Here is a 9,461-nt window from a genome sequence, read left to right as displayed (position 1 = left end):
GGGAGGTGATAGTACTGCTCTAGTCCGGTGTCCAATGTATAGGAAAGATGTAAAGAAACTGCAAAGGATCCACAAGTGAGAGACAAAGATGATCAAAGGGATGGAATGCAAGGCATGAGCAAAGGCTGAAGGATGTGAGTATGTTTAGTTTGGAAAAGAGATGTGGGGAGGGGAGGGGAAGAAGAGAGAGGATAGTCTTCAAATACTTGAAAGGCTGCCATAAAAAAAGATGGAGAAAAGTTGTTCTCTTGCCACAGAAGGCAGGACAAAAAGCAATGGGTTCAAACTACAGAACAGCATATTTAAATTAAATCTCAGGAAAAAACTTAACTGTAAGAATGATCTGGAAAAAGGGGCAAACAGTGAGGTAGCAAAATCTGCAGATGATACAAAACTATTTGAGATAGTTAAGTCCAAAGCAGACTACGAAAGTGTTAGAGGGATCTCACCAAACTTGGTGACTGGGCAACAAAATGCAGTTGAAATTGAGGAAAGGTTCATCAATAGCTATTAGCCAAGATGGGCAGGGATGGTGTCCCTAGCCTGTGTTTGGTGTCCCAGAAGCTGGGAACAGGCAACAGGGGATGGATCACTTGATGATTACCTGTTCTGTTCATTCCCTCTGAAGCACCTGGCATTGGCCACTGCTGGAAGACAGGATAGTGGGCTAGATGGTCTGACCCAGTATGGCCTCTTGTGAGCACCCATAGAGACACTACTTGAAGGTGGTCTTGTACAGAGTGAAACTATCTGGTGAGCAAGTCTTTAGAATTCTTATCTAAAGCTCAAGATACCAGTAAACATTCCCTCCGCACAACCCATCATAATGATTCTGGAATGTTGGCATCAGCAAATCCTGCCAAGGCTGTATAGATCTGTTACGATGCCCTGAGTTGTCATTTTTCTCTTTAGCTTTCACCTCTACTTGTGGCATAGCAGCACCTGCTAATGCCATTATAGTATTGCTGTGCTGTTTTTTTTTTAAATCATAAAATATAAAGCTCCTCAGATCTGCTCTAGCCCCTTTGTATTGCCCTGGCAGTAAAAAAGGGCTATAAAGTCAGTTTAAACAGCAAAATGAGGATTGCCCCAGACTGGAGGAATCTCAGGTGGCAGAAAGAGCTCTAACATGCTCCCACTCAGCCCTTGGCATAGTGGGCGTGTCAAGATGTGCCATGGAAGAGAACATGGTTGGAGAATCTCTGTACTCAGGCAGCCCTTGGCTGATACAGTGGCTGCCAAAGGGCCACTCTCAAAAGGCCATTTTATCTAGGCATAATTTAGAGCACCAGAGTCCAGGGAATCCAAAAAGTGGCAAAAAAAGTCACTTCTCTTCCCCCATACCCACACCTGGATCTTGCACCCAAACCTTGGTATTGCAGCCTTTGTTCTTCCAGTTTAACAACTTTGAAACTGCTCCCAAGCAAGGGCCCAAAGCAGCCCAGAACAACAAACTAGGCATGCGACCTCCTGGGAGCTACTTGGAACTTGCTCAGCACTGTCAGGAGAAGAGTGGCATTTGGCTGATCACTTAGGCCTCTGCTAAGATCCAAGCAGGGAATTTAGCCTGAGTGTGTGCGCTCCATGGCTAGAGGGACAACACGTAACACTGATTAACCCAGAGGCAGAGGGTTTCTGGTGGAGCAGCTGACTGAAGCTTTTGTTTTGTTTTTGTGTTGTCCTTTTCTGTTAAAAAGATGCACCTTCATCAGTGGGTGACTTCTTGGACTTTGTATCACAGGTGATGGAAAACTAACAAGGCAGGGGCTCACCTGCAGCACCAACTTGACCACAGGGGTGCACTGCTCCTAACTACAAGGACTGCTCCTAACTCTAGTATGTTATGGCAAATGCCATTTAGCCTAAACAAACTATTGCTTCCACCAATAAGTTATATCTGCTAGCTCTTTTGGCAATATTGTATTAATGCTACCGTATAGTTCTGGTGCTATGTGCAATACTACATTGCTTCAGAAATGTAGCTCTTGCTTTGGTGGGGCGGGGGGGGGGGGGGGGAAGAGAGAACTTATTATGAAAGTCCCCACAACCACCATTAATAAAACAATGGATACAAGACATTTAGGGAACTTTACCATGGGAGAATGCCTGCTGTAAAGTAAAATGACAAATTGTGTTTCTGTACACCCAGACCCCAGTAATCAGATTCACATGCATGGAATGTAAATGTGTTGTTCTATGTGAATAATAGCTAAAGTGATCCTAAACCCCACAGTTTTAACATTAAAACCCACCCCTTCGCACCAGATCTAGGCAGGATCCACCTTTCTACCAAGTGTTGTATTGGTAAGCAATGGTTCTTTAGAGACATTAGTCAACAATGAAAAAGCTAGCCTATCAAGGAAAATTTTCAGATAGCCCAAATGCAAGGCAAAATATTCAAAGTTAACGTATAGAAACCAACTGAAGTCTACCAGAAAACCTGAAGGACATAAAACCTAACCTTGTGTGAAGTCTCATCCCAACTGGCCACCTACATTTAGGCAAAAACAGGAATTTAGGCCCTATTTCAAAATGCAATTTTAATTATTGAGTTGCTACCAGGTGCCTTTGTAACGATCTTATATCCATGTGTTGCAAAGTATACCATTGTGTGTACAAATACTTTACACTAATAGCAGGAAATATTTCTAACAATAGCAAAAACAATGTATTGTTCAAAGGAAGTTGTTTATATACATTTAAATTATTTAAAGTCAGACAATAAGGGACAAGAGCCTCAGTGATTTGCCCCTAGCAAATTATACTGGTCCCTACCATGTTGTAATAATGTAGGGAAAAGATTAACTATGACCTTATTCTGTAGTTATGGATGTTTTGTCTGAGTAGGGATTGCAGAGTCAGGTCCTCTATCTTTAATGATTTTGTCATCTATTTCCACCATGACTGAAGATATATGCCAGTTTATAATCCACAGTAGCTACTATTGTTTATACTCTTAAAGAAAGTAACTAGGTGCTGCTAAGGAAGTCTGACCACCACACAGGTGATATCTGACCCAGAAGTAAAGTAGGTCAGCTCCACTGAATCCAAGAGCTGTGGGTGCTCTGCACTTGTCAGTAGGCACCCAGCAGTGTTGCTGTTAAAAGTGGGCACAACCAGGCAACCTTTGGTCTTCATCCGGATGCTGTTGTACAGGGGTAAATGGCACCTTAACTGTTTCATTCATTAGATTCCTTAGAACTCTTCACTGAACATATGATAAATCCTGGTGACATTACTTATCCCTACTAAGCATTTTAGGAATAATATCAAAATGTGTTTTCACCATAGGCAGTAATAGCTCTATCAATATCCAGATAGCCTACAGATTTTTGTGTGTTTCTCTATAGGTTTCAAAGAGAATTACTACTATATTTTAAATACAAAATGTAACATTTGGCATATTTAAAGTTCTTTTCTATGCATTTTCTTCTGTATAGACTTTTACTATGCAAACATCTAAGGATTAAATAAACAAAATAATCTCCCTCCAAGGAAGGCGCAAGCACATATCCCAAGCTCTCTCTAGGGCTATTCTATGCAAAAATGAAAACAAATGCTCAGTGGACTCAGTGAACAAAGCACTACACAAACCGAAAACAAAAATCTAGCCCCTTAACAGCAATGCCTGTCAGAGATCCTATAGGCAAGTGCCATCTTGAAGAAAGATTTTTAAAAATGTGCATACGTCTATGGTAACAGGAGAGAGGACAACGTTCAAAGTTTAGGCTGACGCATCAGCCTTCTGGTCACCCACGGAGGTCTCAGGGAGCGCTTCCACACGCCAGATGTGCTTGCTCCACCTAAGCGCAGCGAGGTAGGTGAAGGAGGCAGTGAGCGCCTGGACTTGGAATTTCTTCAGATGCAGCTTTCACCTTACTCTGAGCCTCTAGGACACTAACCAGCTAACTTTGCCTCATCATACGCCCATAACGCAGCCCAGCTTCCCCCGTCAACCCGTGTAAGTGACATGAGCAGCACTCCGAGGACGAGTAGCAAGATGCTGCAGTATCTGTCCCAGCCCCAGAAGGCTAGAAATGCCTGATGAGGTCACACTAGACAATTATTAGCAACGTGTGACCCTTTCTCGGTGGGGAGCGGGGGTGCTAAGGTGCCTTGTGCCTTTGGGGGTGGGAGACTGTATATTTCCAGGGCTGGAGAAGATGCTACCTGCGCAGCTGGCCGGGGGCGGAGGGCAGTGGCGAGGTTGGTTTTGTTTGGGGGTCTGCTCAGCCTTGCGCTGTTAGGCGGGGAAGGGGGCAGGTCCTGCGCTGCCGAGGACCATGGATGTAGAGTCCTAAAGCCCCCTCCCCCGGTGGCAGATTCCCCGAGCGGGTAAAAACTTGCGCAGGCAAAGCCGTGGCTGGAAGGATATTGGGCACACGCAGAAACCCGCATCCGCGTGGCCGGGTCCGAGAAGTCCCCGCCCGCCCCTGCCACGCGGGGAGCAGCTCCCGGGGGCAGGGATGGAGGGAAGGATGCACGATCCCTACCTAGGTCCGCGGTGCAGCCGCCTTCTCCTCCAGGCCAAAGGGAAGCCGGGAGTCCGGGGGGGACCAGCGCGCCCGCTCCCAGCCGAGGGCTCCTGCTACAGCCTCAAATCGCACCCGGCCAGCCACAGCGAAGGGGAGCTGCTGGCCCGGGTAGGAGCTATATATACACCCAGCGCGCAGCCTCCTCCAGCGGCGCCCGCTGCCTCCCAGCTCCCCAGCCTCAAGCAGCCGGCCACGGCAGGAGCCACAGCGCCCTCTGCAGGCACACCGGCAGCGGCGCCCCTTGGAGGCTGGTTTTCCAAAGGAACTGGGTCCAGACTTGCTAAATCCTGCCGCTACAGCAAAGAAAGCCCCTAGGAACGGATTTTAGGCGGCATTGAAAAAGAAAAAAAAAAAGTAACAGCTCTTACTAAGATTGTCCCATTTTTAAATAGGGCTGTTGCCCGGCTCTGTGGACACTGGGGCATTCACATGGGTCCCCAAACACTTCCAGAAGCATTGCCAGCCCCAGGCAGCTGAAAGCGGAGAGTCAGCTGCCCCCCCACCCCCGCCCCGATAATCAGGAGATTGACTTAAAACTCATGAGATTTTGAAAAAAAATCATTTGCTTCTATTTTTTGAGCCTTTGGGGTTCATATTTTCAAGCTTTTCTCTGCAAGCGTAAGAGCTACAAACTTTTTTAAATGAAGGCTGGGATTCTTATGTAACATGATTCCAGATGCTGGGGATTTAAAGACAGAAAAACACCAGTAGTGTGAGATTTGAGATACAGTTGCAGTAGACACTGTTTCAGGGACCACTAGAAGCTAGCACTCTGCAATCACGATGGATGATGATGTGCTAAATCCTGGTGTCTGAAATTTGGATAGTCCTTGGTCTGAAATAGCCTGCATTTGCTAACCTTTAGGGCAGTGATTGTCAAACTTTTTTTCCTGGGGACCCAGCTGAAGAAAATTGTTGATGCCTGTGACCAAATGGAGCTGGGGATGAGGGGTTTGGGAGGAGGCTCTGGGCTGGGGCAGAGGTATGGGAGGGGGGTCAGGGCTCTGGGCTGCAGGTTCAGGCTCTGGGGTGGGAGCCGGTGCTCAGGGCAGGGGCAGCATGTAGAGCCCCGTGGTCCTCCTGCCTAGAAGTCAGACCCGCTGCTGGCCGCTTCCAGGGTGCAGAGCAGTGTCGGAAAAGGTAGGCACTAGCCTGCCTGAGCTGGGCAGCACTGCCAATGGGACTATTAATGTCCCGGTCAGCAATGCTGACCAGAGCAAGGTGATCCAGTGTCTTGAAAAATACGGCTTTAGGGCACTCTCTTTATTGAGGACAGAATGTATGCTTAAGGCCTTCCATTTCTGAGCTCCTATTCTAAATGTCAAGATTCTAATTTCTTATATGCTCTTGCTTTAAACCTGAAAATGAAAACAAATTAGGCCTTCGATACATCATAAATAGGCACAATATGTGCCCCCCGAACCCCCTCCCCTCAAAAAATAACACCCTTTTTAAAAAAATTCAGGTCCTGTCTGATCTAGACAACTATGATAATGGGAGAACAAATGAAGTGACAATACTGGATGTCTCAAAAATGCAGGCTGAGCAACTGACTAGGAAAGGGATTTTTAGTCCAACAATGTTTGCAAATTAGCCGTTTGTATGTACTAACAGGAAAAAACAGTCTAGGCATATACACAGACACACACACTACTGAATGCCATATGCAGTTGTGGCAATTGTCAAGCTGTCTGGAGTGGCTCAGAAGTATGAGTACCAACCTCAGGGCAGACTGTCAAGAAGCAGGGTAGAATCCCCAAACTGGTTATGAGTTCTATACTTAGATTTCACTAACCAACTCCTCAGGCACTATAACAGCCTTAACATGGAGTCACAGATAGTCCCCTTGGGTACTCCATTCTATCTTGCCACCTAGGCAAGACTGCCTTTGTGATAAATGGTCTTACACCAAATATCACAGCGATATTCATGTTACTCCCTGTCCCAAAGGGCCAGTCACTTACCCCAGGTCAATGGCATCTAGATATTACAAAGACAATGCTTGTAGGCAATCCTATAATAAAACTAAAAAAGAAATTAGTTATTAGGTAAAGAAACACAAATGAGTTAGTCTTAGGTTTCAAAAGGTGGTAGGATCTTCTATAATAACCAAGCTCTGTATGTCCTTGAAGGCTAACCCAGGCCAAGCACTGGAGATCTTTTGCTTATGCTTAGTAATTCTTGCCCCTCAGAGTTTAATCAGCATATAGTGTTTCCTTGTTAAGGATTTTTATTCCCTTCCCCCAGAGTTCAAGCTGATAGGATGAGTCCCCATGCAGATCTCTTCATGGGTGTGGGGGGGAGCAATCAAAGGTTTTGTCCTCGGATGTTCCACAGTGCTGTGTCTGGTGTCTATGGGTCTTCTTTTTCTGGGCAGGAAATAACACCCCCTGTGGTAAACTAGTATTTCACACTCGTTAATACTTCTCTCCTGACTGGTGGATTTACAATTTCAGAGCAAACACTTCAATATTACCTTATCACATGGAATACAGATACTATAAGTAAGATTAATGCATGCAGCAATTTAGAAGCATATCATAAAATCAACGCATTTTTATAATCCAAGTATCTATTTTAACAATCCTAACAGGTGAGCCAGACTGGTTTCCAGCTATGCATTTGTCAGTGTTCAGTTGAGGCTTATGGGCCTTCACATGAGCTGGCATCTGGCCTGCTGGTATCACAGCTATGTCATACAAAAAGTAGGAAATTAAAGTGATGACAGTGTACAATCTGCTGTCCAAACCACAAGTGGTGCCTGGACATAGAAGCTTGCAATATAAGGGTCAGACTGACCCTGGGATATCCAGAAGATGAAGTTAATTTAGAAAACAAAAAATATATTTAGTAAATATTTGTATGCTGATGGCATTTAAAGTATATGCCAATTTGTATCACTGTTACATGTAACCAGTAACTTCATAGGAAAAGTGCTAGTGGCCTTTTGAGTACAAATGGCCAACTTGCATGTGCACTATTTTTTGTTGGCCGTGGCTGATCCTTGATTGGCTACTCTCCAGTCCTCTCTCCTGAGGTTCGTTTCTCTTTACCTTCAAAATACGCAGAGAGTACCCTGTACTTCTAAATCCCCTTTTAAAAATGGTTTCTTCAAGTAATAATCACTACACTTTTACTTTTGAGCTATTGCCCAGTGTCTTGTTTAGTTTTACATGATCTATAAGCTCTGTGTGGCAATTAGTCTTATCTATATTTTTAAAGCTCTGTGTAAGTTTATACCACTATATTAAATATGTTAAAGATATACTCCTGGGGGAAAAAAAAAAAAGCATCCATTGTTTTAATTAGCTCCTAAGACCTGCTATGTAAAATGAACCAGGTTAGAGGTTATGATCTGTCCATAATGTAACATTTGGTACCATTTAGCACAGAGTGTCCATATGGAGCCTGACTCAATGCTCATTAACTCAAGACTGACTTCAGGGGGCACTGAATCAAGCTTATTATGATTCTGCTCTTGTACTGTAGAGTAGTTCATCTCATTTTTTTTTTTCCCCACACACACACACACACACACACACACACACTAAATATTAGTAGGATACCATTTCTGCTCAAGGACTACTACCCAACCCTACTGCTTGTATCAGTGTATAGTACAGAGGGCTGTAAGTACAGTACTTGTAGCATGACAAGCCAACATACTGTAGCAATTCCCTTAGTAAGAAGTGTGCTTTGATTCATTAGTGCACATGAAATCATCTGTGGCGGCTTGGGTGTTGAGAGCTTTCCAGGACATTGCCCTTTCAGCAAAGCTAGTTTTCACTTCAAAAAAGGACTTTAAGAATCCCATTTACTCCATGCATCTGGAGAAGTGGGTCTTAGCCCATGAAAGCTTATGCCCAAATAAATTTGTTAGTTTAAGGTGCCACAAGGACTCCTTGTTGTTTCTGCTGATACAGACTAAAACAGCTACCCCTCTGAAACATAAGGATGAGATTGTACCTGATCAAAACAATCTCACCACTGATGTGTTTCCCCCAAATTTCCACAGTGCACCGTCCAAAGGAACAGGAACTCCAACCCAGGCCTGAATAGTCTGCAGGGAATACTACAGAGACATATTCCATCCAGCTGGAATTGTCCACAATAACAATACCAAGATTACAAGCATCCATTTAAAACATCTGTCAGTTTAGTCATTAATCTCAAGAAAGTGGCAGGCCCACTAGTCATCCCCAAGGCATCACTGAATTCTCAAAGAGGCACTCTTACAGAGAAAATAATCTTTCAGTCTTCTTCCTAAAATGGTACTTGCCAGAATTTACTAGCCATATCCATAGTGTGGAAAATAATTGGACACCCCCAAATTGGTCCAAAATATCAGGTCAATCAAAACGTGACTTTCTGAAACAGATCTGTACCTAGCCTTGAGAAGGCCTTTTTCTTTAAACATGACATTTTAGCAGCCAATTAGCACCTAAATCATTAACACCCTTGATCACCTAGCTGCTTGCATTCCAGAGATCAATTAGTGCTATCAGTTGCATCCGAAGAAGTGGGTTGTAGCCCACGAAAGCTTACGCTCTAATAAATTTGTTAGCCTCTAAGGTGCCACAAGTACTCCTGTTCTTTTTGTGGATACAGACTAACACGGCTGCTACTCTGAAACTAGTGCTATCAGGACACCTAATCAAATGCTATGTAAATGCAGAACGTAGGCCTTGTTCTTGGCATTGGTTTCTGTGTGCAATGGGGAAATCTCTGCAAAAGACAATTCATGTTTCTTGGAACATTTGGAAAAGACTGAAAAAACTGCAAGTTACATTTAAGTTTGTAGCAAGGAATGTCACAGTACGTGACTCAAGACAAGCTAAAAAAAGAGGAGACATTGCTTCCCCTACAGACAACAAGCAGGTCCAGCACAGAATAAAGGAAAACTATTAAAAACCTAAAGAAATGAAT

Source organism: Terrapene carolina, unplaced genomic scaffold, assembly GCF_002925995.2.
Source record: "Terrapene carolina triunguis isolate 2854851 unplaced genomic scaffold, T_m_triunguis-2.0 Scaffold141, whole genome shotgun sequence".
NCBI lineage: Eukaryota > Metazoa > Chordata > Testudines > Emydidae > Terrapene > Terrapene triunguis.
The sequence above is the reverse complement of the archived record's forward strand: the minus strand, read 5'-3'. Positions refer to the sequence as shown.